Source organism: Hemitrygon akajei, chromosome 8, assembly GCF_048418815.1.
Source record: "Hemitrygon akajei chromosome 8, sHemAka1.3, whole genome shotgun sequence".
Classification (NCBI taxonomy): Eukaryota; Metazoa; Chordata; class Chondrichthyes; order Myliobatiformes; family Dasyatidae; genus Hemitrygon; species Hemitrygon akajei.
In genome coordinates, this window is record NC_133131.1 from 111,076,777 (window position 1) to 111,104,462 (window position 27,686).

The 27,686-nt window shown below is 38.4% G+C and overlaps 1 protein-coding gene and 1 non-coding gene across 2 annotated transcripts in view; both read right to left on the reverse strand.

Moving 5' to 3' along the window:
• Positions 1-27,686, reverse strand: part of LOC140732153 (contactin-associated protein-like 2) — a 1,811,541-nt gene that overhangs the window by 1,548,243 nt on the left and 235,612 nt on the right. The window lies entirely within an intron of this gene.
• LOC140732568 (U6 spliceosomal RNA) lies at positions 6,478-6,584 on the reverse strand. The gene has a single exon (XR_012100095.1). It is a non-coding gene; the product is annotated as a U6 spliceosomal RNA (small nuclear RNA).

A 27,686-nucleotide genomic window follows, 5' to 3' on the forward strand; every position in this document is an offset into this window, starting at 1 on the left:
TAATTTATTGAAAGTGTTTTGTAGAAGACTACCCTCCTCTCTATTGTCAACACTATCCACTATCAATCTTCATTTTGCGCCAAAATGATAAAACACACACACAGAAACTTGGGTTGGGACATTTTGGCTCAGCTCATAAATCTCTGGTAAGTCTTCTTGGATAAGAAGTTCAGAGCATCTGGGCAGCTAAGCAAGCAGATAAAGAAACGCTAAAGCAATTGTTGTCACGATGGGTTCTCGAACATTCAAACTTCAAAGCAGCAGTCACTGTTATATTCATCTTCCACACTGTGAGGAGAACAGAGATGTCCTTTCATGAATTAGAGATGGAAGTTGTGCTCAATTTCTTCGGGAAATTTCTCAGGATACAAAACTCCAACAAGGATGTAATATTTTTTAGGATGATGAGGTCTGACATTTATGGCACTTAATGCTTTTCGACTAACATTTTAGATGACAACAATTTCTGCTCCAGCAGATACAAAGTGTGCTTCACGCTTTCCCTTGATGCACTTTCTAATCTCACCCTTTCAAAATGTTAAGGATTTTTCTTTCACAAAAAGCATATCCACTGGCATTGATATAAATTGAAACTCAACTCTGACAGCTTTGATTTCTGTTACCTTGGTGTAGATTTAATAAAGCAGCACTTACTAATATATGTGCTGCCATCTCACTCTGAATACAAATGCTTTGTGATGGAAGTATTCAATGTGAGGGATATTACAATACAAGGGGTGATTGATAAGTTTGTGGCCTAAGGCAGGAGGCGTCAATTTGAGAAAATCAAGCATATTTATTTTTCAACATAGACCCCTCCTATATTTACACACTTAGTCCAGTGGTCGTGGAGCATATGGATCTTGGTCCTCCAGAAAGTGTCCACAACAGGGGTGATTGATAAGTTTGTGGCCTAAAGTAGAAGGAGGTGAGTTATATAGCCCTCTTTATATGCATGTGCAGTTCAACTCTGAGTGATTATGCAGAAAGTTCGAAGTTAATTACTCATCTCCTTCTACCTTACTCCATGAACTTATCAATCACCCTTGCTGTGGACACTTTCTGGAGGTCCAAGATCTGTATCCTCCACGTCCGCGGGACTAAGTGTGTAAATGTAGGAGGGTACTATGTTGAAAAATAAATGTGCTAGGTTTTCTAAAATTGACTCCTTCTGCCCTAGGCCACAAACTTATCAATCACCCCTTGTAGTTAGATGACAAGTTTTAGAAAATAACTTACTTTGGTTTTTAAAAAATGAACCGTTTTGATATCCTTAACTCCTGAAAATGAACATTTTATTGATATTAATTTTACTTTTTTCTGGTTGCATGAATTATCTAATTTGTTTAATATTGACAACTCCAGAGCAAAGAAAGCTTAAACTTGAAGTCTAAGGAAAAAAAATATTCAATTTGCTAAAGATTCTTAATTCTGAAGACACACTCAGAAAACACTGTAAAATAAGCAAGAAACTGCAGAAATCAGAGTTTCTGGTGGAAGAACTCAACTGGTCAAGGGGATGCTGCCACCCAGATGGTGTGTTCCTCCAGCAGATTATTTCTAGCAAGTTATAGATCTGAAACTTCTGTAGTGTGTTTTCCTTTTAGAAAGATGGGCAAGTTGAGCTTTTTAGTAAACTGCTTTAAATATCTTTTTACTTACTTTGTAGGGGGAAGATTCAAATTTAATCAATGCTTCTCATTCTACTTGCTTGCTTCCATACAAAACCAACATATTTAGTCTGAGGTTGAATGTTTTCTTAAGAGGTTAGAAATGGTTAAAATGTGCTTGGCCATTTGTATTGTGAGGGCACAATCAGCTTCATACTGAAATATGAAACCATCCTTTCAGCAAGTAAAGAGCTTTTCTTTTTATATGTTTTCTCCTTTGATGTTTGCTGTTGTATTTTCTGAAAAAGAAATGGAAAAGAAAATGTATTTTTCTACAGCTATTTCTGTTACAGCTCAGAGGGCTCCATAATAGGCTGGGGATTTTTAATGCTTTACTGGACCCTACCACTCTGATAGTGTGAATGAAAGGCCTGATCCATTTCCAGCCCCTTGAGGCAACCTGCCAATTTTAGGCCACCAGACTATTGTTTGTGTGCAGCAGATAATTGGGAAGCCGACAGATTTGTTTTCACTGGGGAGCAGATCTAATGCAACAGTGGTTAAGATTGTTTTGAGGAGCCTAAAATTGTATGCCACTGTGAAGGGATTTTTAAGTCATGTTCCACCACTCTCAGAGCAGGGACATCTCTTCCGGTGAGCAGGAGGCATTATCCACGCACAGAACTTTTATGTCCTAATGCTGATAGTTGCTGAGTGCTCTGACAGCACTTGTACTGGCACAAGTAATGCCAGAACATCAAATACACACTGATTTTCAGACCATTGCTTTTTATAACATTTTTCTAACATATTCAGACTCCAATTGCATCTCGACACAGCAAGTTGATATTATTAGTGTTGTTAGACTGCTTGCTTGAAATGATATTATTTGGTTTAATGTGCCAATATACGCACGTAATATTTAGTTCGTATTAAAATAGCAGGTCCTCAACAGAGTACTGGACAACAGAACATGAAAATCAATAAATTTACTTTATGTTTACATTAAGAGAGCTTGCTTGAATATTGCAAGAGGTTTCAAATACCACTGACAGTAATGGCTGAAAAAATCATGCCACATAACAAGGAGAACCAGATTTTAACTCAGGTTATGAATTCAAGGTAATTCCTTCTCTCTGCACAGATGCCACTTGACCTATTAAATATATCCATTATGAAGCATCCTTGTACATTCTATTAGATTATGTCCAATAGTTCACAAGTGAAGATTAAACTAATCATGTCAGGTTAGACCTCTAATAACCCTAATTTATTGCAGATTTTCACCATCCACTCTACCTCCTTAGAGAAAAAAAACTCTTACAAATGTTAAAGCATGTGACTAATGGTTTTACATAAAAGGACTGAATTTTTATTCACATGATTCACAAGCTTCATCAAACATGCAACATAAATGCTGATCTGATGCACAATATAGGCCCTCAGGAACACAAGAAAATAAGGCCCCACAAGCCTACCCCTCCATTCAATGTGGACATGGCTGATGTGCCCCAAGCCTCAGCTCCTCTTCTGTACCAATTCCCAACTGCCTTCAATGCATCAAAAATACATGCACTTTCTCCATAAATCTCGGGTAGAGAACTCAAAGATCCATCACCTCTAGTGATGGGAAGGATAGAAAAAAAGTAAGCCATTTCGAGACATACCAATAAGTATAAGAAGTTGGACAGAGACAGCAAGAGAGACAATCACGTAAATGTTGGAACAAAGCTTGAAAAGGATACATCACATTGAACATACTACAAAGTTTTACTTTTGATACAGTTAGATACTCCAAATGAACACTTTTGTTATCCTTTAAGTAGGGTACCCTGCCCACTTTTTCCATAATTCATGAAATAAAACCACAGCTCGAGGTCTTTCTAGGTCACAGGAGAGCAAATGGAGAAACATCAAAAAGCTACATTAGAAATGGAAAAAATGAATACAAATTTAGCGTGCACTAAAAAAAGATGACTCAAGCAAAGGCATCTCTTTGTGCTTCATAAGATGAGAAAATACTGTCAATAACATGATCCATCACCACAGCAATGAAAAGGCAACGATACTAAACTTCAATAAGCTATCATGACCATGCTACTGAGCAAATGTGCATGGATTTGGAAATGTACTGCACTGTCTCTGCAAAACCGATGAGTAATCAAAATTGCTTTTCAGGGAATGCCTTTAGATTGTTTATGCTAAATCGCCTCTGTTGACTGATAGGAGGTATCCTCAAACACGAAGGTATGAAACATAGAAACTTTCACAATCAATGTTATATTAAATAAAGATCTCCATGAAAAGCATTCAAAGTTATTGCATGAGAACCTGTCTTTCAACTGTAATAGTATGTAACAGCTTTTTGATGTACTCCTGGTTTTCGATGTAGTATGCAAATTTCTCTAGAAAATGCTTAATCCTAGGGGTGGAAAATCTTTAACCAGTAGTCGATAAATGATAACCAGTAGTCGATAAATGATATACAAGGTATTACATTTCATTTCTTACATTCAGTTTTACTGAAGAAAATGCAACTAAAGCCAAGGATCCAACTACAAAATACTTCTATTACTATATTGCACATCTGCTGCTTGCATATTAGAGCTATCTTCTACACATATCTCAGATTTTCATCATGTCTCAATGACAATTTTAAGATGAAGCTTCTATTACTATACAGAGAGAAAATAATTGGGAACTCCAGGGGGTGAACTGCTTAGCACTCTAAACAAGTGCAGGGGTCATGATGTGTAATTAACATGAATCCATTTGAACTGGTACAAATTGTCCTCAAAGAAACTGTCCAACTCCTGAAATTATTATTAGTAAACACGCAGCATCAACAACACTGCTTATTGATTCAGCATAGCTCTGAAATGCTCTTCTCTGTGAATAATTAGTCTGTTGAAACCACTTGGTTGAAGCTTTATGTCATTCCATACAGTTGGAGACAGCCATGTCAGAACAACAAGGGGAACTGACACCCTGACTTTGACATGTCTTGAAGAATAAAACAGAACAGAACAGAATAAAGTAGGAAGCCTCTGCTGGTGAAGTCCAGGAGGCACAGCAGATTGACGATGAAATGACAGCAGGGAATCTCAATGACGCACAGGGCATCCAAAGAATATGGGTACAGTTCCTCAAGATGAATCATTTCACATACATAGCTCAACTTTGTGAAGCAATAAAAATAATAAATTACATCTCTAAACACCTTCACCACTGGCCACACATTCCAATCAATTACCCTCAAGGATCTCAATCAATCACAGCTCCCAATAACTACTCCCTCACACATTAACTGCTAATCAAAGTCCCTTTCCTCATCACATGATTTCTATTCACTCCCAGATCCCAGATATTCCTCAATAGATAACACACCTATTAGAAGCTGTACCTAAGCATATCCCCTTCCCTTTTGCTAGAAATTGCTGGTAAATGGGAGCTTGATTGGATGAGACTTTGGAAGCTTGAGTGAAGTTGTAGATCATCACAACATAATTCCATCATTTTTGACCCACTTTGAAGTTGGATTAACTTAGGGCTTCACAATTTGAGACACTAGCTGTACATTACATAGACCCTGAATATCCTACTAATCGTAGCAATTGGGTATCAGGTCCAGGAAAGATCCTGGTCGAAGGTAACCCAAAGGCGGTGATGTTAGGAATTACGCAATGATATTGCCATTGAACACAAAGGTTAAAAAAGTCAATGATGTGCATGTTGTATGAACCCATTTGTATGATCTTGCAGATTCTGCATCTTTGTTAACTAAGTTTTTCTGATTTAGTTTATGTTCCTTTTTCAATCCAAAAGACCATAAGAAAGAAGCTCTCAACATTATCACTTCTGTCTTCCTCTCTTTCTCTGTCTTTTCTTGTGCATCAACAGGCAACAGTCAAGTCCATGTGGTAGCCATGTGCTACACATTTTAGTAAGCTTCCACAAATTGATAGAGACTATTCTAAAGCATCTAGGATTGGTATAGCAACTGCTCTACCTTGACTACAGGAAACTGCAGAGAGTTATGAACACAGCTCAGTTCATCACAGAAACCATCCTCCCCCTCCACAAACTCAGCAAGACAGCTAACATAATCAAAGACTACATCCACACTGGGCAATCTCACTCCTCTGCCCCTCCCTTCAGGCAGAAGATACAAAAGCATAAAGCACACATGACCATGCTCATAGACAGCCTCAGCCCTGCTGATATGATTACTGAACAATCTTCTGGTACGATAAAATGAACTCTTGACCTCAGAGCCTACCTTGTTATGATCTTCCACTTTACTGTCTACCTGCACTGCACTTCCTCAATAGCTGTTACACTTTATTCTGTTATTGTTTTATCTTGTACTACCTCAATGCACTGTTGCATTAAATTGATACAGTACATGAACAGCTTGCAAGACAAGGTTTTCACTCTACTCAGTACATGTGACAATAATAAGAGTTTAAGAATTTCTGTCAAATAAACTTTCTGTTCTAGTGTTTGGAGATTTTAAGCAGAATCAGAAACCTGGTAATCTAGTTCATAAAGCAGCCAACTGTTTATCTTGTGTTCTGTATAAAATAGAGCAAGTACAGCTATAGTGGCAAGATGATTGTGTTATCTGACTTTTTCAAGTAGTCTAGTAAGAATTGCTTGATTATGATTACAGGTTATCTGAACATTTAGGAAATGAAACATCTTGCAGTTGTAGTACTGTTCCGAGTTTTAGCCTTAAAGTGACGAATCACTTCATTCAATCACTGTACAACACTGGGAACACCACACTTCTGAAACAAACAATTCCAAGTTCTGTCCTAAGAACAGATGGCCAAGTGGATAGAGGAAAAGATATATTTTTTTTTCTAAAAATATGGAATGCTTCATGAATTTACATGTCATCCTTGCGCTGGGGCCATGCTAATCTTCTCTGTATCGTTCCAATTTTAGTATATGTGCTGCCGAAGCGAGCACAGAGGAAAAGATTTATTGGGAAAATGCAATGCCTCTAACTGGCTTGTGGGAATCCTCAAAGTGGAAAAGGAACATGATGTTGAAAAGGTGGAAGCCATTTACCAGGAATGCACAGAAGCCTCCTGCAATTAACGGAGGGAGTGGAGCAGCTCACAAACTAACCTCTGTCCTTCCCTCTCATCTGTGGAAGAGTCCATGGTTCCAGCATTCACCACACAGCCACCACAGAGTAACAGCTGGAACAAATCATGCTCAATACCATGGGACAAGCTAAGATACAGTGGTTTCCTTTTGATTGCCGGTTTGGATTAAGTAATTTAATGCTTTTTTTGCATAAAGTTGAGATGGTTCTAGCACTCCATGCAGAGATGTTGTGCAGCTAGTAAAGATCTTCCTCGTTAGGGATTCAGCTTCTTTAGCATTTGTTACCCCTCAATCAACATGTCAGAAAACTGAAATCAAGTGACACTTTGTAAACCAAAACAGTAGAGCCACTTGCTCCTATATGAACCTCTTTCAGCTCGTCGATGAGCTAGCAATATTGTTAACAGTGAGCTTCATTAGTTCACATGGTTGGAATGAAATCTAATGCACATTTTCATAATTAGTTTTTTATGACATAAAGATGAAAAGCTGATGCTTGTTGTGTACATAAAACACGTTAAATGGTTGAATTCACTTTAGGATCCTGAGACAAATAGGTATAAAAATGAATTTATATCATGGACTTTACCGCTGGCTCAGTATGACCTCTTATTTCTGGAAGAGGATCTCACATTCCTTAAAATTGTCCCCATTCTGCATAATACCTGAATAAATAAATACAAGGCCCAAGGATAACAACAAAGAATTCTGACATTATTCACCAGCCACAGCCTGCAGTGATGTGATTTCTTCAATGATACATAAACTGAACATGTATTCTCACACAGACTATGATAAATAGTGTTATTAACATACGATAGATGAATGAATAATATGCTACAGTATATAGAGGCTACTCTCAATGTATAACATGATAGAATATTGCTTCACATCAAACAAAAAGCCTCACCGCAAATGGAACATAACCTTGCTCCTTTACCAATCCAGCCCCATTATTGCCAATGGTACAGATATGATAAGTCAAATTACTAATAACGAGCAATTAATATTCTTTTGGGTAGTGATTTGTCTGAAATGCAATTTTGCAGGCTGAATCCTAAAATATGCAGCATTAAGAACTCAGCAGTTTATTTCTATTCATTGTGAAGATTTACACTGTTCTGGCACACCTTGACTCCATCCTTTCTGGCACAACATCCTTCATCAGCTCTCAAATAGCTGCAGGTTTGCAGCAGTATGGGTTTCCTTGGAGCTGATAATTCAAGTTCAGGTCTAATTATCATTCAACCATACATGAATATAGCCAAATGAAACAGCTTTCCTCTAGGGTCAAGGTGCAAGTCACATTACCAACAGCACATATGGTTATAATTTCAGAAAAACATACAGTCACAAAGAAAAAATAATTGATGGCAAATTGTCTTGATCCACATCGTTCTTCCATTGAGCAAGCACTGGAGAGCAGCATTGATGAACAGGACCAGCCCCCAACCCAAGTACAGATTCCCACATGCCCCCACAGGGGTTCTCCCACACTGCCTCAGCATATTCTCCCCTGGTCAGCTTCAACAGCTAACCCCGTGGCCTCAGCCTGTTATACATTGCCAATGTATAACAGGGTCTGGCAATCACAATTAAAATGTTGAAGAGAATCACACGCACTGTGCACCATTCAACGGTACAAGTACAGGCGACTATACAAAAACGGTACGCAATAAGTCCAGCTCCATTGCTATCTGTCAACTCTCCAACAGGATTGTCCTACAGTACTTGACATTCTTGGTTACCAGCAGTGACTTGCGATCATAAAAGATACAGAGGATGAACAAATACACTTTTGATTGGACCCAGACTGACCACTGTGTACGAGCATCTCACCGGAGGTTGATGGTTGAACACTTGTTATGAGGATAGATGGTTCACTATTCCCCTGTTGTGTTCCAGAAATTTAAAACAAAAATCATTCTGGAGTTTGTGAAGCTTATAGTCTTGGAGGAGATGCCATTGCCAAGATGTATTTGTGCTCTCTCTTTATTGGCATAGATAGAGTAATTCAAGTCATTCAACCTTTTTCATTTTTGTTGCCCTTTTTTCATGCTTGCCATTGCTGGTGGATCCATTTAACAATTTTTTTTGTCTCAAAATAACTTTAAGAGTTGGTATCACAAATATCTCAGCACGAACATTTAAGACGAATAAAGGTCAGAGTCATTAAATGGTCTTTTCCCCTTTGAAGGACAGTTTAATTGCCAGGGATCCAAATTGCTCTTTTTGTGCAGTGCAAGATTCACCTATCAGTCAGTGTTTCAGTTTTATCATCAAGAACTAAAAATCAATATTATATAGGCTAACAAATAAAAGTCAGGAAATACGTTGCTTCTCAGACATTAATCTTCCACCACTACTGATACACCATAATTGTACACAGTTAGCACATGTATTGCTTGTGATCAGTGCTTGATAATTTCCTACTTCAACGTTGCAATACTGGTGCAGGGTATTAATTTCTTTTGCAGAAGAACTACAACCTTGATGTTTAATTCTTTTGTCCTTGTTGTGGTTTATTAATCATAGATTAGGTAACAATGTTCTTGTGTTCCAAGCTGCTTCGGATCAATTCTTGTAAAAGCAGACTTTGAACTGATTTCTGAATTAAGTGTTATTAGGTGTGATTGAGTTAAAGTTACTTGTCAGCCAGACATGCTGTAGATAAATACTGTAACTTTCTGCAATGGATGAATACATTATTAATTTTCCATTGAATTTTACAGCATAGAATAAAGATATCTGTCCCAAATTGGCTATGGAAGCATTCCACCAAATCAAGAAATCCTTTTAAGACAATTGACAAGCAAAATGCTTAAGATATTAAAAACCAGTATCATCATCTACTGTCCCGCTTCCTCAGATTCCTAAAGAACTTTATCTCTACAACAGAAAATCTTGGATTAATGTATCACTTCCAATATAGTAAAACTTCCCAAGTGTTTGCCAGGATGATCCCCAAACAAAACTTGCATGGAGTACACATAAATTTATCAATGACTGCTGGCCATAGTCACAGGACACAAAAGGAAGAGAGTTAGTGAAGATTAGAATGGGAATTCCAGAGGCTGCTGTGCACTCTCTAAGTGTTTTTTTTTAAGTGCTTTACCATAAAATGAGAATACATATTGATCTTTTTTGGAAGTAAGTGCTTGTAAATTCTTTATATATGATAGGCACAATTTAAATTTGACAGAAAAAAGCAAACTCTAAATTTCATCTCACTCCTATTTGTCTGTTAAAAACTGGATGGCATCTAAATTTAGGGAAGCAACCTGTAAGCTGGCATTTTCTCTCAAACTGAAGATTTCCAGCAGAGATGAAAGTGACAGCATGCTGATTTATTTACTGATTTAAAATGATTTAGTAACAACTCTGGATCTGATTTTGCTTCCAGTTTCTTACTTGTATGGACTTGAATCTCTGACAATCTTGCTGAAGGCTTTTCCTAATCTGCTTGGCAATATAGTTTCATTGAGTTCTAACTCTAAATATATGTGACTGAAAATGTAATTTTTCCCTGCCAAAATTAAATGTGTAACTTATAAGACCATAAAATATAGTAACAGAATTAGACCATTTGGCCCATTGAGTCTATCCACTGTTTCATCATGGCTATTTCACTTTCGCCCTCAGACCCAATTTCCTGCCTTCTCTTCGTATCCTTTCTGCCCTGACTAATCAAGAATCTATCAACATTTGCCTTAAATATGCCCAATGAGTTGGCCTCCACAGCTGCCTGTGACAATGAATTGCACAGATTTATCGCTCTCTGGCCAGAGAAATTCCTCCTCCATTGTAAAAGGATGCAATTCTATTCTGAAACAGCAGCCTCTGGTCTTAGACTCCCCCACCATTGAAAACATCCTCCCTATATTAACTTTATTGAAGCCTTTCTACATTCAATAGGTTTCAATGCAGTCGCTCCTCATTCTTATGAATTCCTGTGAGTAGAGGCCCAGAGGCCTCAAATGCTCCTCAGATGACAAGCCTTTCAATCAACACATCCTTTCTTAGATTTGCAGATCGAGTTTGTGGTGAGGAAGGCAATTATTAGCATTCATTTTAAGAGGACTAGAATATAAAAAGGATATAATGTTGAAAATGTATAAATCACCGATGAGGCATCACTTGGAATTTTCTGAGCAGGTTTGTGCCCCTTATCTTAGAAAGGATGTGCTGAAACTGGAGAGGGTTCAAAGGAATGATGATTTCAGGATTGAATGGCTTGTCATATGCAGACTATCTGATGGCTCTGGGCCTATAATCACTGGATTTCAAAGAATGAGGGGAGACCTCATTGAAGCTATTAAACGGTAAAAAGACATGATAGAGTGGATGTGGAGAGGATGTTTTCTATGGTGGGGAGAGTCCAAAACCAGAAAACACAGCCTCAGAATAGAGGGACATCATATTAGAGTGGAGATGAGATGGTGTTTCTTTTGCCAGAGAGCATTGAAACTGTGGAATTCTTTGCCACAGGCAGCGGTGGGGGCCAAATTTTTATGTGTATTTAAGGCAGAATTTGATAGATTCTTCATTGGGCAGGGCGTAAAGGGATGCAGTGAGAAGGCAGGAGATTGGGGCTGAGAGGAAAATTGCATCAGCTATGATGAAATAATGGAGCAGACTTGATTGGCCAAATGGCCTAATTCTGCTACTACATCTTATGGGGCCAAAACTGCTCACAATACTCTAAGTGAGGCATCACTAGTTCTTTATAAGGTCTCAATATTACATCCTTACTTTTATATTCTGGTCTTCTTGAAATGAATGCTAACATTGTATTTGCTTTCTTCACCACTGACAATCCTGCAAATTAACCTTCAGGGAATCCTGCACAAAGACTCCCAATTCCCTTTGCACCTCAGATTTTTGAATTTGCTCTCCATTTTGAAAATACTCTCCCCTTTTATTTCTTCTGCCCAAGTGCATGACCATAGATTTCCCTAAACTGTATTCCATCTGCTTTGCCCATTCTCCTAACCTGTCCACGTCCTGCTGTAGCCTCTACACTACCTCAAAAATACCTTCCCATCCACCTATCTTTGTTGAGTCTGCAAACTTGACCACAAAGCCATCAATTTTGTTATCCAAATCATTGGCATATAACATAAAAAGAATCATTCCCAACACAGACCCCTGTGGAACACCATTAGTCACCAGCAGCTAACCAGAAAAGACTCCCTTTATTCCCACTCTTTGTCTCCTGCCAATCAGCCAATGCTCTATCCATGCTAGTATCTTTCCTGTAATACCATGGGCTTTCTGAAAATCCACGTATACAACATCAACCAATTCTCCTTTGGCTATCCTGTTTGTTATTTCTTCAAAGAATCCCCAGTCATAGACACAGCTTGCCGTGATTTCCAAATTTAGGGACGTACCTGTTAATAGTGCCAAATACATGCAAATTTTTGCTATTGTTGTTTACATAGTATGGCTGCTTCATCACCAATTTAGAAGTTATAGCCAAGATCCAAAGTCAACAGATTGTTTTGATTTAGCACATAAGGTGACACACTCTTCATTCAACTAGTTTCTGAGGTCTTTACGTAGATTTCAATGCAAAGGTTAATGTCTGGTCTGCTGCCACAATTAAAAATCTTTGAAAAAATCGTTACCACCACAAATATCCAAATTGAGCAAACTCAGTTTGTAGGATTAGAAAGGAATGGCAGAATAATCATACTTTGGTTTTTTTCTTCACAAAGAAGAATACAACTTTCCTCCCAGCATGTTGGGAAAGCAGGACTCCAGAGAAAGAGAGGAATGAAGTAAAATCAATAAAGAAATGGCACTGGCAAAATGAAGAGCTAAAAGGTGATAATTCCCTGGGCTTGATGATACAGATTTCAGAGTATGAAAGTAAAACATTTTTGAAAGAAAGGAAAAAATTATGTTTTGAAATGCTTTAGATTCTGGAGCAGTTCCTACACATTAGAAGGTGGTAAATGGAACTCCAAGATTCAAGATTATTTGTCACATGTACATCAAAACATACAGTGAGATCTGTCAACCAGCACAAGCAGGGGTGTTCTGGGGGCAGCCTCCAAGTGTCACCACACATTCTGTCACTAACAGAGCATGCCCATGGTGCTCGGCAGAACAACACGAAACACAAGCAACAAAAGAACATCAACAAAACAGCCAGCCATTCCTCCCTCCAACCTCTGTCCATACAGTCCTCTAGCTCCAAGGCAGTCCATATTCTTCAGCCTCCTACAGACACACATTATTTCAAAATAAAGGAGAAAGAGCAAGTACAAATACAGATCAGCAAACCCAACATTGGCAAAGGGGAAAGGGCGGTAATCTATTACAAAAGGTCTATTAACTAAACATTTAGAAAGCAATAATAGAATTGGACAGTTAGCATAGACTTGTGAAAGGAAAATCATGCTTAACAAATCTAGTGGAGTTTCTTGAGAATGTAACTTGTCAGATAGATAATAGAAAACCTGTAGATATGGTGCATCTGATAAGGAAAGCTTCTGACAAAAACCCACAGAAGAGTTTATTGTGCAAAATTAAAGCAATTTAATTTGGAGTAAAACACTGGCTTGAACTGAGAATTGGTTGATGGTCTGGAAACAAAAAAAAGGAATAAGCAGGTATTTTTCCAAGTGCCAGTAAACTGTGAGATGCTACAGAGATCAATGCTCGAGTTGGTGCCGCAAGCAGTTATGAAGATAAATTATACACTAGCCTTTATTGCAAGAGGATATCAGTATAAGAGCAATATTATCTTGTTGCAGCTGTACAGGGTCTTGGTGAAGCCACATCTGCAGATCTCAATGAAGTTTTAGTCTCCTTATCTTAAGAGGGATGTTCTCGCTGTGAAGGGAACACATTAAAGGTTTACGAGACTGATTCCTCGCCAGCATTTCAAGAGGTCAAGTTAACTGGGTCAATATTTAATTAAGTAATAAGAATGACAGGTGTTCTCAAAGAAACCTATAAATTTCTAACAGTGGTGAACAGACCAGATATAGGGAAAATGTTCCTGAAGGCTGAAGGTTCAGACCAAGGTTCACAACATTAGAAAATACAGTCATAGTTTCATAAAGTAATACAACATGAAACAGGCTCTTTGGACCAACATGTCCACACCTGGGGCTTATGGCACAGAAGGCAGATTTGCAGGATGCAAGGATAGGGTTCAGAACCAGAGTCAGCGGTGGGGGAAATTGAGACATACAGATTTGGGCTAGGCAAGGGTATTTTGGGTGAAAGTCATGACTGAGTACTGGGACTGAATGCACTGGTCAGACAGGCCTCCTTTCGGTCATGTTAAGAAAGCTTCACACTCATTCTGTGGGTGTTCTTTTGCTCAACTAATCTGTACTGTTAATGTATCATGCATAAGCAAATGAATTTTCAGAAGTGGCATCCAAACATTCACTTTATGGTGATGAACACCAATGCACACGTGTATAAATATACCATGTGCTTTGTGGATTTAGAAGCAATATGCTGCACCACTTTGGAATGACACAGTAAGCAGCTAATCATTTTCTATAGTTGGTTTTCAAGTAAAATTCTATTGGGTACATTGAATATAAAATATTAAACAAACAATACAGCACAGGAACAGGCCTTTGGCTCACAACGTCAGGCTAAACTAATTAAACTAGTAATTAATCACCCCTGACTAATCCCTTCTGCCTACAAAATGTCCATACCCCTTGATTGTCTGCACATTCCTGTCGCTATCTAAAAGTCTTCTATCGTACCTGTTTCCACTATCACCCTGGTAGCGCATTCAAAGCACCCACCACTATCTGTGTATAAAATTTTCCCTTCACATCTGTTTGCAATTATATAAGAACATAAGAAATAGGAGCAGGAGTAGGCCGTCTGGCCCATCGAGCCTGCCCCACCATTCAATAAAATCATGGCTGATCTGTCCATAACTCAGCTCCATCTACCTGCCTTTTCCCCATAACCCTTAATTCCCTTACTGTGTAAAAATCTATCTAACTGTTTCTTAAATATATTTAGTGAAGAAGCCTGAACTGCTTCCCTGGGCAGAGAATGCCACAGATTCACCACTCTCTGGGAAAAACAGTTTTTCCTCATCTCTGTCCTAAATCTTCTCCCCTGAATCTTGAGGCAATGTCCCCCAGTTCTAGTCTCACCTACCAATGGAAACAACTTTCCCACTTCTATCTTATCTATCCCTTTCAAAATTTAAGTTTCTGTAAGATCCCTGCTCATTCTTCTAAACTCCAGACAGTATAGTCCCAGGCAACTCAATCGCTCTTCATAGGTTAACCCCTTCATTCCTGGAATCACATTAAATGCAAGATATTTAGACATTTTGACTGGGGGGGGGGGGGGGGTGAAGATTCCAGTTACCTACTCTAACTCTGCCTCACATAATCATCCATCAGGTCTCCCTTCAGTCTTCATTGCTCCTGAGGAGGATTCCAAGTTTGTCCATCATCTCCTCACAGCCCAGGCTCTCTCAAACAGATAATACAATAGTAGACCTCTTCTGCAACTTCTCCATATCTTTCCTATACTGGGCAACCAGAAATGAAAGTAATAATCCTAACCAGAATTTTATAAAGCTGCAACACAACTTTCTTTGACTAAGCATGCCATACGCCTGCTTTACCACTCTATCAAACTGTTCAACCATTTTCAGGAAACAATGGACTTGGACCCCAAGATAGATCCATACCTTAACACTGTTAAAGATCTTGCTATTAATCCTTTCAATTTGATCTCTCAAACTGCAATATCGCACACTTGGCTGAATTAAACTCTATCGAACATTTTCACCCACATCTGCAAGCTACACCCTGCTGCATCCTTTGGAAACCTCCTATACTCTCCCAAAAGGTGCCAATCTTTGCATTGACTATGAACTTGCTAATTCATGTCTTACATTTTCATGTCATAGATGAATAAACAGTAGAGCTCATAGTTCAGAACCCTGTGGAATACCATTAGTCACGGGCCTCCAACCAGAATAAATTCCATTGACAATTACCATCTATCTTCTATCAGCAAGCCAATTCATGCAAACAAGATCATGTATCTGAATCTCTGGATGGGCCTACCACGTGGAACATTATCAAGTGCCATACCAAAATGCATGTAGACAACATTCACAGCATAAAAAAATGTGAACGTGCACATAAACTGAATTAAATTGATTACTTACATCCTTCATATACATGAGGATAAATATCTTTACGTTATGTCTCCGTCTAAATGTGCAATTTATAGTAATTTATAATAAATATTATGTACAAAAGGATAGTCAGTATAACATAGAAATATAGTTGCATCAGCATGAATTAAGCAGTCTGATGGCCTGGTGGAAGAAGCTGTCCTGGAGCCTGTTGATCCTGGCTTTTGTGCTGCGATACAGTTTCCCAGATGATAGCAGCTGGAAGAGTTGGTGGTTGGGGTGACTCAGGTCCCCAATGATCCTTTGGGCCCTTTTCACATACCTGTCTTGTAAATGTCCTGAATAGTGGGAAGTTCACATCTACAGATGTGCCAGGCTGTCCACACCACTCTCTCCAGAGTCATGCGATTGAGTGAAGTACAGTTCCCATACCAGGCAGTGATGCAGCCGATCAGGATGCTCTTAATTTTGCCTCTATAGAAAATTCTTAGGATTTGGGGGCCCATACCAAACTTCAGCTATCTGAGGTAAAAGAAACATTATTGTGCCTTTTTTGCTGCAAAATGTTTTGCTACAAAGAATTTATAACCCATTATGCTCTTCTGAAACACGGTAAGAGGCTTCAAAAATATAATATTCAGGATCCTGGATGTAGTGGCCACGCATTACGATACAAGACACTTCTGTATTTCCATACAATACAAAAAACACACCATGAACCACCCTACCACATGTCTTCTTCTGGCTATCCTATACATCCACAATTCAACAAACCCTTTTTTTATATAATTTCTATCCTCCTTCATTAGCATTGCCAGTAAATCCTTTGAACCCCATAATCAATCTCTACAAACTTTCAGTCCACTGAATCGCTACTCGGGCCAGAAATACAGAAGCCTTAGGTCCCACACCATCTGTTTCCGGAACAGTTTTACCCTACAAGCAACAGGCACCTGAACTTCACTCACTATAGTTCTGAACTTTTCTATGACCTGGAGACTCACTTTCAAGGACTCCTTAAAATTCATGTTCTCAATTTATTTCAATCCATTTCAGCAGCTGTTATGCAAACTTGATATCACCTTCAAAGGATGATAACAAATGTCAAGTTTAAACACATCCAAATTAAGGGTTAACAAAAATATCTCAAAATATATTTGGCCAACAGCAATATTGCTGAGGCGGAAAACCAGATTATGACAAAGGCTTTGCATTTTAAACTGCTGCATTATTCAGATAATTGTTTTAAAAACAAAGGTAGAAAATGCAGAAATGTTTCAATAAACAAGGTAGTATCAGTGGTCAATCTAACTAATAAACTTTTCATCAAAATAGTTGCTTTCTTTTTTTTTGAGAACAATTATCATGAAAAGTTGCAAAGCAATTCAAATGATGCCAACACAAAACTGTTGGCTCTTTCGAAATAAAAATAAGGAGGTTACAAAGGCGCCAGTCCACAAGGAAATTGAAATTAATGGATATTGCGCAATTGACATGCTTTTCAGCACATTATCTATAGACATATAAACTCGAAAACTTCCTCCAACTTCCCCTTTCTTCCTTTGACTGGACTCCTAAAGTATCATCTTTTGTCACACACCATCACCTTGCAACAATGCCCCACGTTTTGCAGAAAACAACATTAGTTTCACATTGTTGCTTTCTCCTCTGTTCCCTATTGTTGGGAAAAAATAATTTGCCTCCAACTATTAATGGATGGAATTGTTCTTGTGTGTGTTCATGGCTGGCCATGTAAACCAAGATTCAGGAACACAAATTCTACAGATGCTGAAAATCCAGAGCAACACACACAAAAAGCTGGAGGAACTCAACAGGGCAGGTAGCATCTATGGAGTGGAATAAACAGTCGTCAGTTGAAGCCAAGGCTCTTCATTGGAACTGGAAAGGAAAGGATGAAGAGCCAGAATAAGATGGAGGGGGAGAGAAAGGAATACAAACTGATGTGATAGGTGAAACCAGGTGAGGGAGAAGGTAGGTGAGTGAGGGAGGGGCAGTGAAGCAAGAAGCTGGGGGGGGGGGTTAATAGGTGGAAGTGATGGAATGGGAGGTAAAGAAAAGGGGAATCATATCCCTGTTATGGCAGTGGGAAGATGGGATGAGTCTGGATGTCTGGGAAATGGAGGAGATGCAGGTGATGCCAGCATTGATGGTAGATGAAGGAAAATCCCATTCTTTGAAGGAGGAGGCCATCCCAGATGTTCTGGAATGGAAAACTCATCCTCATTCAAAGTTCGTTCAAAGTACATTTATTATCAATGTATACATTATACAACCCTGAGATGCGTCTCCATCCAGGCAGCCAGAAAACAAAAGAAACCTTAAAAGAAACTATTTTTAAAAATCACCAATCATCCATTGTGCAGAGAGAAAAGGAAACAATGCAAATCATGCAAACAATAAAAGTAAGCAAATAACATTCAGAACTGGGGTTTTACAAGACACGAGGCCAGACATCGCTGAAGCCAGCACTGCAGATCAGTTCACAGCTGAGTAAACTCCATGGAGTGATGAGCCAACCTGGTCCTTGCCTCACCGCCAGTCCCAGCACCCCGGCCTTTTCAATCTGGCATGATGCTTAAGTCGTCCAAACAACAAGTCATTCTCTGCTCTTGGACCTGGATCCCACTGCCACGATTCAGCCATGCCTGACATTTCCAATTCAGTCTGGTGCTTCAGTTAATCAGACATTGGTCCTACCTCGCTCTCGAAGATGCTATGACTCTGTCTCAGCCCTGACTCTGCTTGCCATGACCAGACCTTGCCTGGGTCTACGTCATTGCTCGCTTCCTCTTGCCTCGACCACCCTCTGCCTGTCTCTCCATCGTTAACATTGATTGTTATTAATAATTACTGTATTTAGTAATTCCCTTTGTTGTGTTTTTTCCTGCCCATTTGTCATCGCTGGGCATCACCAGCAGCATCGAAAACTGAAAACAGATGCAATGTCAGGAAAGCCCAGAAATTGGCCCAAAAATGACTAACAGATTCATGAAAAGAGTATATTAATAACAGCATTTGGGTGGAAACGGTATTGATGGACACGGTGTAACAATGAAAATGGAGGTGGTATCAGGCACGATGGCAGGGTTTCTAACTGACCAGCTGAAGTGCTGAGTACAGTCAAAAAGTTGAACAGGACATTAGTACTCAAATACTTTTATGACAAGTTAATGCTACAAAACTGGATAACCTGTAGGGTAGCATCCAGTAATTGTTTACACCATCAACAAACTGTAATAAAACCTGTTCACTAAATGATCATGCTTAAATATGTTAGACCATTCATGATACACAATATGGTTAAAATGAGAAAGAGGGGTTGTGAAAAAAATGAAAACCTGAGGCTTTTCCCTCAGTGTAACAAAGGATTATGGTGGGGCAGAAGCTTGGAAGAACCTAAAGATTTAAAGATATAACAATTAGCTTTATTTGTCACATGCTTATTGAAGCATTCTGTGAAATGCATAGTTTGTGTCTAATCAAATCAGCCCGCAAAAGTTGCCACACTTTTGGCACCAAAGTAACGTGCTCACAGCTTACTTTTGAAACCACGTGTTTGGAATGTGGGAGAAAACACAAGGGTTTGGAAAAACCCATTTCTCACAAAAGTGTGTACACAGACAAACACCAAGAATATCAGATCTCTAATCCTCATCCCCGTCTCACTCAAATATCACCTAGCCACCAATTGGCAACAGAAAGAAAACACAGAAAAACTGAAAGATACCAGTATAAACTACAGTCCACATGATAATCACACTAAGCCTAACCCAATCCCATTTTATTGTTTCTACATTCCCCTCATTTCCTTAGGTGAATCTACTTTTCACCAATACATTTGTGACAACTTATAGAAGCCAAAAGAAAAACAAACCCAGATGGCTTTAGGGTGCGAGTATAAAGCAGAGTGACTGGAATAAACCCCATGTGGTCACAGGGAAAACAAAGAAACATGACACAGAGATCACTGGAAATCAGGACTGAAACCAGGGTGATGGAACCGAGAGGCAGCAGCTCCATGAGCTACAAAACCGTACCACCCCTCATGCTGAGAATTAGTACGAGAATCAAACAGGAAACAGTTTTCACATGAAGTGCAACTGCAAGGTAAAACCCTTTCAACAATTGCCTACTGGTTCAGTAATTATAACATTATTAAAAGCGAATTAGATAAATATCTGAAAATAGTAAACATTAAAAAATGAAATAGGATTATATGGTGACTACCCAAAGTGATGAAAAACAGGCTGAATGGTTTCCTTCTGTGGTGAGACTTATAAGATTCTGATTAGCTGGTGGTTATGGTATTACTTTTGATAATCTGTCAAATCTATGTGCAGTACTCGCATCCACACATTAAGTCTAAGATGAGACACTGAGCAGTCTTATTCACTGCTTTCAAAACAAACTACAAAATTCATCATACTCCATGTAGCTTTTCCTGGCTTATTTGACAAGAGATACCAAGAATTGAACTCTACCCTTCAATTCAGTCAGAATTCTCTGGTAGATGAAAATAGATTAATAGCTACTAAAAAAATAATTTCATGATATCTAAACTTTGTTTATGTTTACTGCAGTTCATGTGCTGTTTTTGATTCCACAAGTCCTGTTGCATTACTGATGAAAAAGTATGCATTACTCCAATTTTGCCACTGAGGGAAGTTCTCGCTACAAAAACCAGAAATAACTTGAGAAGAAATATTTGATCAAACAGCAACTTACCCTTCTAAAATAAATGTGCCAAGCTATTGAAGATGGATCTCCCATTACCCTGCCCATTCTCAGTTCACTAAAACCTCATCAATAATTACATTAATACATTATTTCATTGGAATGTCAACGAGAAACTCACTGAAAAACATCAGAATTCAAGAGCTGCAGAAGTCTGATTGATAAATATTCCAATCAGACAAATCTTTGTAGCATTTGGAATAAAATTAATCCTTACCTACAAATCTCAGTCATGCTCAAATGTAATAAAAAAAACACACCAATATAAATTAGAAGGTATTAGGAGAAAATAGGTTTTGTTTGCATAGTACAATACATACTTAATTAGACATGAAAGTTGTCTTCACATCAGTTATGATTTTTTAAATAGTTTCACTCTTGGTAATTAGAAAAAGATGCTTTTAAGTTGACTCCAGCTGTGGTCTTCTCCAGTATTGTCACAGTTTCACTCATGATAATATTGCTCAAAGTAAAGGGCTGACACCGGTTGGAAGATTTGCATTTGCAGCCTTCAACCCTTTGGATGTCAATAACCCTTTGATATTCTAATAATTCTCTTCATTACACAGCTAGTTTTTTTTCTACCTTGAGTTATATTTCTTCCTTTGAATCTCCTCTGCCTTAATTATTTCCCATTATTCCAAAATAATTCAGCTGACTACTGTTAGGAACCCCGTAACTGGGTCACTTACCAGCAAAGATAGAGAGGTCCGTTGAAGTCTGATGGTACTATTTTTAACAGTATTTATTAGTAAAAATACACAAAAATAATATCAATGCAACCATACAGATAATATACGTCATCAATACTAAATCTAAAAGTGCGGGTATAATAATAATCAATAAGAAATAGCTCTATCGTTGTCTGGGGGATAATGTATTGTCCGATGGAAATATAAAAGTCACTCAGTTCATTCAGGCTGCAGCCTTTTGGTCGTCGCTGTGTTGCACTTTGTTGGAGAGAGAGAGAGAAATAGGAATAGAATGGGAACAGTTACCGCTGCGGGTTTTCCAACCTTTATGATTTTGATCCGTCAGGAGTCCCGTTTGGGTGGCCATTCACTTGTGGCCTCTCCTTTAGCTAAAGCCGTTCTTCCATGGTCCAATCCCAGGCAAAGGGAAAGGACGCACGCGAGCCCCCCACCGGCTGTCGCTATTAAACGCTGTCACGGGATTTCTAGTGTTTCTCCTGGTGCGTCTAAAGGGGTTGTTCCCCAGACCCTCTTTTATCCTTACTCACGGGGTCTCAGATGTCAATCAGGTTGGGATGATGCAATCCCTCAACCAGCCCACTCTGGTCATCCCGAGGGGTTTCAATGAATAGTACAGTACTCAATACACAATTCCGTCTCCAAGAGACAATAGCCGTTATCAATGGTTCCGTCTTGCTGCGGCCAGGACACATTCCAAACCCTTGTGGATTCTCTCTCATTTCCTGGGTCCCAGACCCGAATTAATAGCGATCTTGCGATTCTCAAAAAGGAGGGGGCTACTTTGTACCCTTCGGCCCCTCAGAGTTGTGGCACATTCGTAACACTACCATCTAAATTTCCAGAGAATGCTCAAACAACTCCAGGAATTGCATCTCCACAGAAGCATCAGCACCATCATGTATAGAGATTTCATTCTAAGCTTGACACTTGCCACAAAAATAATAAAATATTTAATTTCTAACTGTTTCACACAAACCATCTACTCTCTCCCCTCCTCCACTTTTTCTTTCTCATTCTTCATCTCTTCTTTCTGAATACTCTAAGAGGGAGGGAGGGAAGGCCTTAGAATATGCTGAAGTGCTTAGCATTCACAGAAACACCATTGTGGAGCAGGAGTATAGTGAACAACTTGTTGTGAGAGAAGAGAGACTTGCATTGATATTTGGCTTTGCCCCGAAACATCGACTCTTCATTCATTTCCATAGATGCTGCCAGACCTGCTGAGATCCACAGGCCTTTTGAGTGTGCTGCTTTCCATGTGATAATAACAGAGAATCTGTTTCTTTGGGAATGTTGACAGGGTTGAGTTAATGAGCAGATAAACATGGTCTTGGTGTTCTTCTCTGGAAGCCTTGGTGTGGTGTTGTTTGAGGGATAAATACTAGAAGGCATTAGGGAGGAACTCTTTTACTCTTCTTCAAAACAGTACCAAAGGGAACATTTATACTGGCCAGAATGACATAAGAACTTTAGTTTACTGTCGCATAACTGTGCAAAACTCTGTGCACAGTACTGGGGACTGAGTTCAGGTTTTGCTCTCAGATCTTTGAAATGAGGCTTGAACCATCAGCTTGCGGATTAGACATGTGAGATCTACTACTGACTAGTGGATTGCCTCCTCAATCAACTGCAGGTCATAAAACTGAAAGCGAATAATCCTCCAAAGGAGTCAAACCACAATCTTTTAATGGAATTCCTTCCCAGAATTGTCCTGAAAATCACTATGTAAGAATGCAAGGCTTGACAAAATAGAGTTCAACAGTTCAAGCTGGCGCCCACCTTCAACTCTTCAAGGGCATTTAGGAATGAAGAACTAAGTCTCAAAGTAAGGAGGCAGCCATTCAGGTTAGAGATATGAAGTAACTAATTCAACCAAAGACTTGAGATTAATCACTCAAGAGTATAGTGGAGATTCTGTCATCAAATATATTCAATGACACCTGCTATGTATTCCCAGCACTTCCTGATTAAACCCCAGATTTGTATCATTTGCAGATTTTTGATTTTAAAAATATCTTTTTTTAAAAATTTTCATCATCTCTATAATCACCTCCAAATCTCCAACACCAAGACCAATGTACTTCTTCAATTCTGCCTTCTTCCAAATTTTAATCAGCACACCAGTGTTAGATGTTCACCGTACCACTTTAAACACAATACTCTCTCTAAATATTCTGCTAATCTCCACCTCTCACTTCTCTTTTAAGATGTACTTTAAAACCTCCATCCAAGGCAAACAAACCAGTGGTGGGTTTCTGTACAGTAATTTAAACAATCAGATAATTGAAGGATATAATGATATTATCAGATAACCTTATACGAATAGGGGCTATGTGAAGTGAATGTTCCTTGCTGCTGGGCTTAAAGCAAGGATTCTATGCTCAGCTGCATTTACAATAGTATCTGAAATCAGCTACAGCATACAATATACAGTAACACTTCCCATCTTCCAGAACGATTCCTTATAGTTCCTTATATAAGGAACTATATACAATGATGCTATGTACTTGCAATGGATATTCTTTGTGATCAAAGAGTTCTCCAATCAAAGTCATAGCCCACATTGAACATGTCAAAGTGATTGGTATCCATAGGGAAATCTGAGAATAGGCATGAGTAAAAGAGATTTGAAACCCTGTCTGCTTACATAAAAATCAGTTTTCCTTTTCTTGCTATAAACTATCGTGCACATTTTAGTTTAATAAACAAGTATAGTTTGTATTTTATTTATTTCAGTGCACTAAAATAAACTACTAAGAGTAAAGAATGCATTTTGTGATTTTAAAGTATATTAGAGTGGAGAACAATAGATGAGTATTTCTTCATGTTTCAGCAAAGATTAAAGTGCCACTTATTATTTGGTGAAGAATCATGAGGAGATACATGGGTTCTGGTTAATTGGGACACATTGGGAATTGTATACTTTGGTCCAATTGAGCGGCTGCCCCAATTAGCTGAAGTTTTATGGAAATAGTTAAAAAGGTATAAAAAAAACAAACTACCATTTAACTGAGTAACAAATTATGTATGTAAATGAAAACCAGAACAAATTAGAACATCACCAATACTATTACAGTTCTATAAAGCAATGCATTAGTTCCTAATAGTCATCGACAGAGAAATCCATTCAGTGTAAGCTGCCTTGCTTTTTTTTTTAAATGACTAAATGAACAAAATCTGTGCAGACATCAAGTTCAGGTAATGGACTGCCCTCATACAATGCATCCTCCAAATCTTCATTTTCATTGTAACATTCATGATCATTATCAATATCTTCAATTCTCTGTGGTTCCCAACTTGAAGTTGTGAAATCAAATTTTCACTCAGCCATTTCTCTTATTTCCAAGCCTGAACGCGAGAAACCACAGTGAACAAAATAGTTTTGAACTTTCTTACTGCTTGTTTCGCACCAATTAGCAATGACAAAAATCACTGCTTTTTGAGCATAAATAGACATAACTGATGCTATTTAAATACTGTTTACTCTAAGTAAGGTCTGATGGTCTTACAAGCGCACGTGACTGACACTTTAGAAACTGTTTGGCAACAGTCTCCTCTCCCAATTAATGAGCATAGTGTCCAACATAAACAAAGGGAATCCTGGATATTTTCTTGATCAGTATTTTTTCTTTTAGCTGCTGTAACGATTAACCAATGACTCAAGTAATCGGAATCCACTGTATTAGTCTTTTATATGCTAAGTGAAGCACTGATCCCTTTGGTCTAACTAGTCTCAGTCAAAATATCCTCCTTCCACCCAACCACAAACTTACATCTTGAGAATGTAAAAGCAATGCTATTCTAGAATTTGTCCAGTGGTTTACCTCCAGTATAGAGGTCCTCCCCAGGTTGCAAAACACCCAATTTATTGACAACCAGTACATTCCAACAATCTTAAGATCAATCACTTCTTGGCTGAATATTTTTTGAGAGAGATGTTAAAAAAAATTAGCAACATCCCAGAAGATGTTGGAAGTATTAACATAACCTCCATGCAAGGATAGATTGCAAATAGCATAACAGACAGCCCAGGCAAGAAAGGTCTTTGAGGAGCATGGCTTTCCTTTGCATACCAGGGGTCTAGAAAAGAGTTAAGTGATACACCAACTAAGAGACAATTGCTTTACTAACTTCGAAGTATCATCGGTTTTCAATTTGTATGTTCTATTGACTTTTAACACCTATATTGTGATTATTCTTGCAAGTAAGAAATTCAAAATTACATAGTTTACTACTATCTGTAACCTCTAGCTAATTCTGTATTAAAAAAAAAGCAATTTCTCCAAAGTTCATAGCAGTAGGATGACAGGGGCCATGCTGTTCTCCTTGTGCACAAGTAAAAGAAAGTGTGGTTGAGTCATGAGTGTGCATGTTGAGTCCAGTTATTTTATTTTATAATTGGTGATGACAACGTGATTTAGATCAAGGTGGAAAAAGTGACCAATCTGTCATCATACAACTGATTCAGAATGGAAGAAAGGCTACCAACCCTCTTGGAATTTTGTGTGGGACCATTTAGTAATTCAAACTTCCTGTTCTGACAATATAGTACTAGCTTCGAATGGGAATTTTGGTTGGAATGGACCAGATGGGTTGAAGACCCTGATTCCATACTGAATGGCTCTATGACTCTGTGAGAAAGGAGATAAAGGGATAAGTCCTTTTGAATGTGAAACTCCTGAGGAGATCTTAGCTCTGCTGAGGACAGAAGGGTGATATCTAATATTTCCTACAAAGTCCAAAGCAATATCTACACTAAGCTCAATCAAGTGGCAAGGAGGAGAAATGGACAGTAATGAGTAGAGTGACCTGGGGAATTTATTGTAGGCAAAGAGTGAAAGATTTACTTTGCTGGCACAATGGGGAACAATTCATGGAATTAGAAGATCCTCACTGGAAGAAATAAATCAGAAAGCTGCGGGACGGATTTTGAAGTGAAAGCTATCAAACTATGAGATACTTCACTAAATGTGCCTGTTGAAATTACTGCCAGACATTACTACCAGACCAGATATTCCAATAAACTATTTTAGTCTCTGTTCCTGGTGGGTTTGGAAATTAATACACAAATCGCTATATTAATGTCCCATTCAGGCTAACCTCAGAAAGTTCACAATTTGGCTTATTTTTTATTTATTCATTTTTCAGGACATGGGCATCACTGGCAAAGACAGTATTTATTGCCATCCCAGCATACCTTGGAGGAAGATGGTGGCATGGTGTCTTGAATCATTGCATGATGATAAAGAAAAGGCAATACATTCTCAAGCCATGATAGTTTATGATTTAAAGAGGCACCTGGAGATGATGATGTTATTATTCGCTTGCTGTCTTTTTCCTTCTTGATGTTAGAAGCTGTGGGTTTGGGCGATGTTGTCAGAGTAGCCTGCCCAAGTAACTTCATAGCATTTTGTACATAGTGAAGGCACAGAATTGATGCAGAAGGAAGAATTGTTTAAGGCGATGTATGAGACATAAATCAAGCAGGTTGTTCTGTCCTGAATGATGCTGAGTTTTCTGAATAATGCTCACTTTGCACTCATCTAAGCACATGAAGACTATGTCATAATTATCTTGATCTGTGATGTGAAGAAGGTGAATTGCTTGCTGAAGGAAATGCAATCTCTGATCTGATCTGTTTCATAGTATTTTTTTAAAGCAATTCTTTAGTGATCCACTCAATATTGATGGTGTTAAGCTGAGCAATGGTATTGCAAGTTAAAGCCAAATGCAGTTAGTTAGAGATTTTCTTATTGGATATAAGACATTACCTGGCACATTTCCAGTGTGAATGTGATTTGATAATTATAAGTTCGCACCTGAATACCAGCTAAGTTTGCAAAATGTAGGTATTTTAATTCCTTTACATTACCACAAAAGATTAAAATATCTAATGTTGAAGAAGAGAAAGAGTTTAATTTTAAACCTAGATTGGATTTTCAATGGACAACAGTTTATGGAGTAGATTTGTTTAAGAGAACGTGTCATCCATCAGTCACATAACCATATTAAATGTTTAATCTAATACAAGCATAATTCATACACAACCCGAGAATCACCAAACAATTCAAGGAAAATCTTTACTTTTGGTCTTGGACTTGAAAGTTTTTTCTTGTCTTGCAACAGAACACAAAACTAAACACAACTCAGTATTTAAATGTTTACCCCCTTCAAGTAGATCACAAGCACAGTTGGTGGGGAAATGCACACCTTCTGTGGAGCAATGATAGATTCAGGTACATTAGCAGACACAACTTGTTCCTCAGCCCCTCATGCTTCTAGCCAGTAACTGAATTCAAGAGTGAAAAGAAACTCTTCATTGACAAACACCCTTATTTA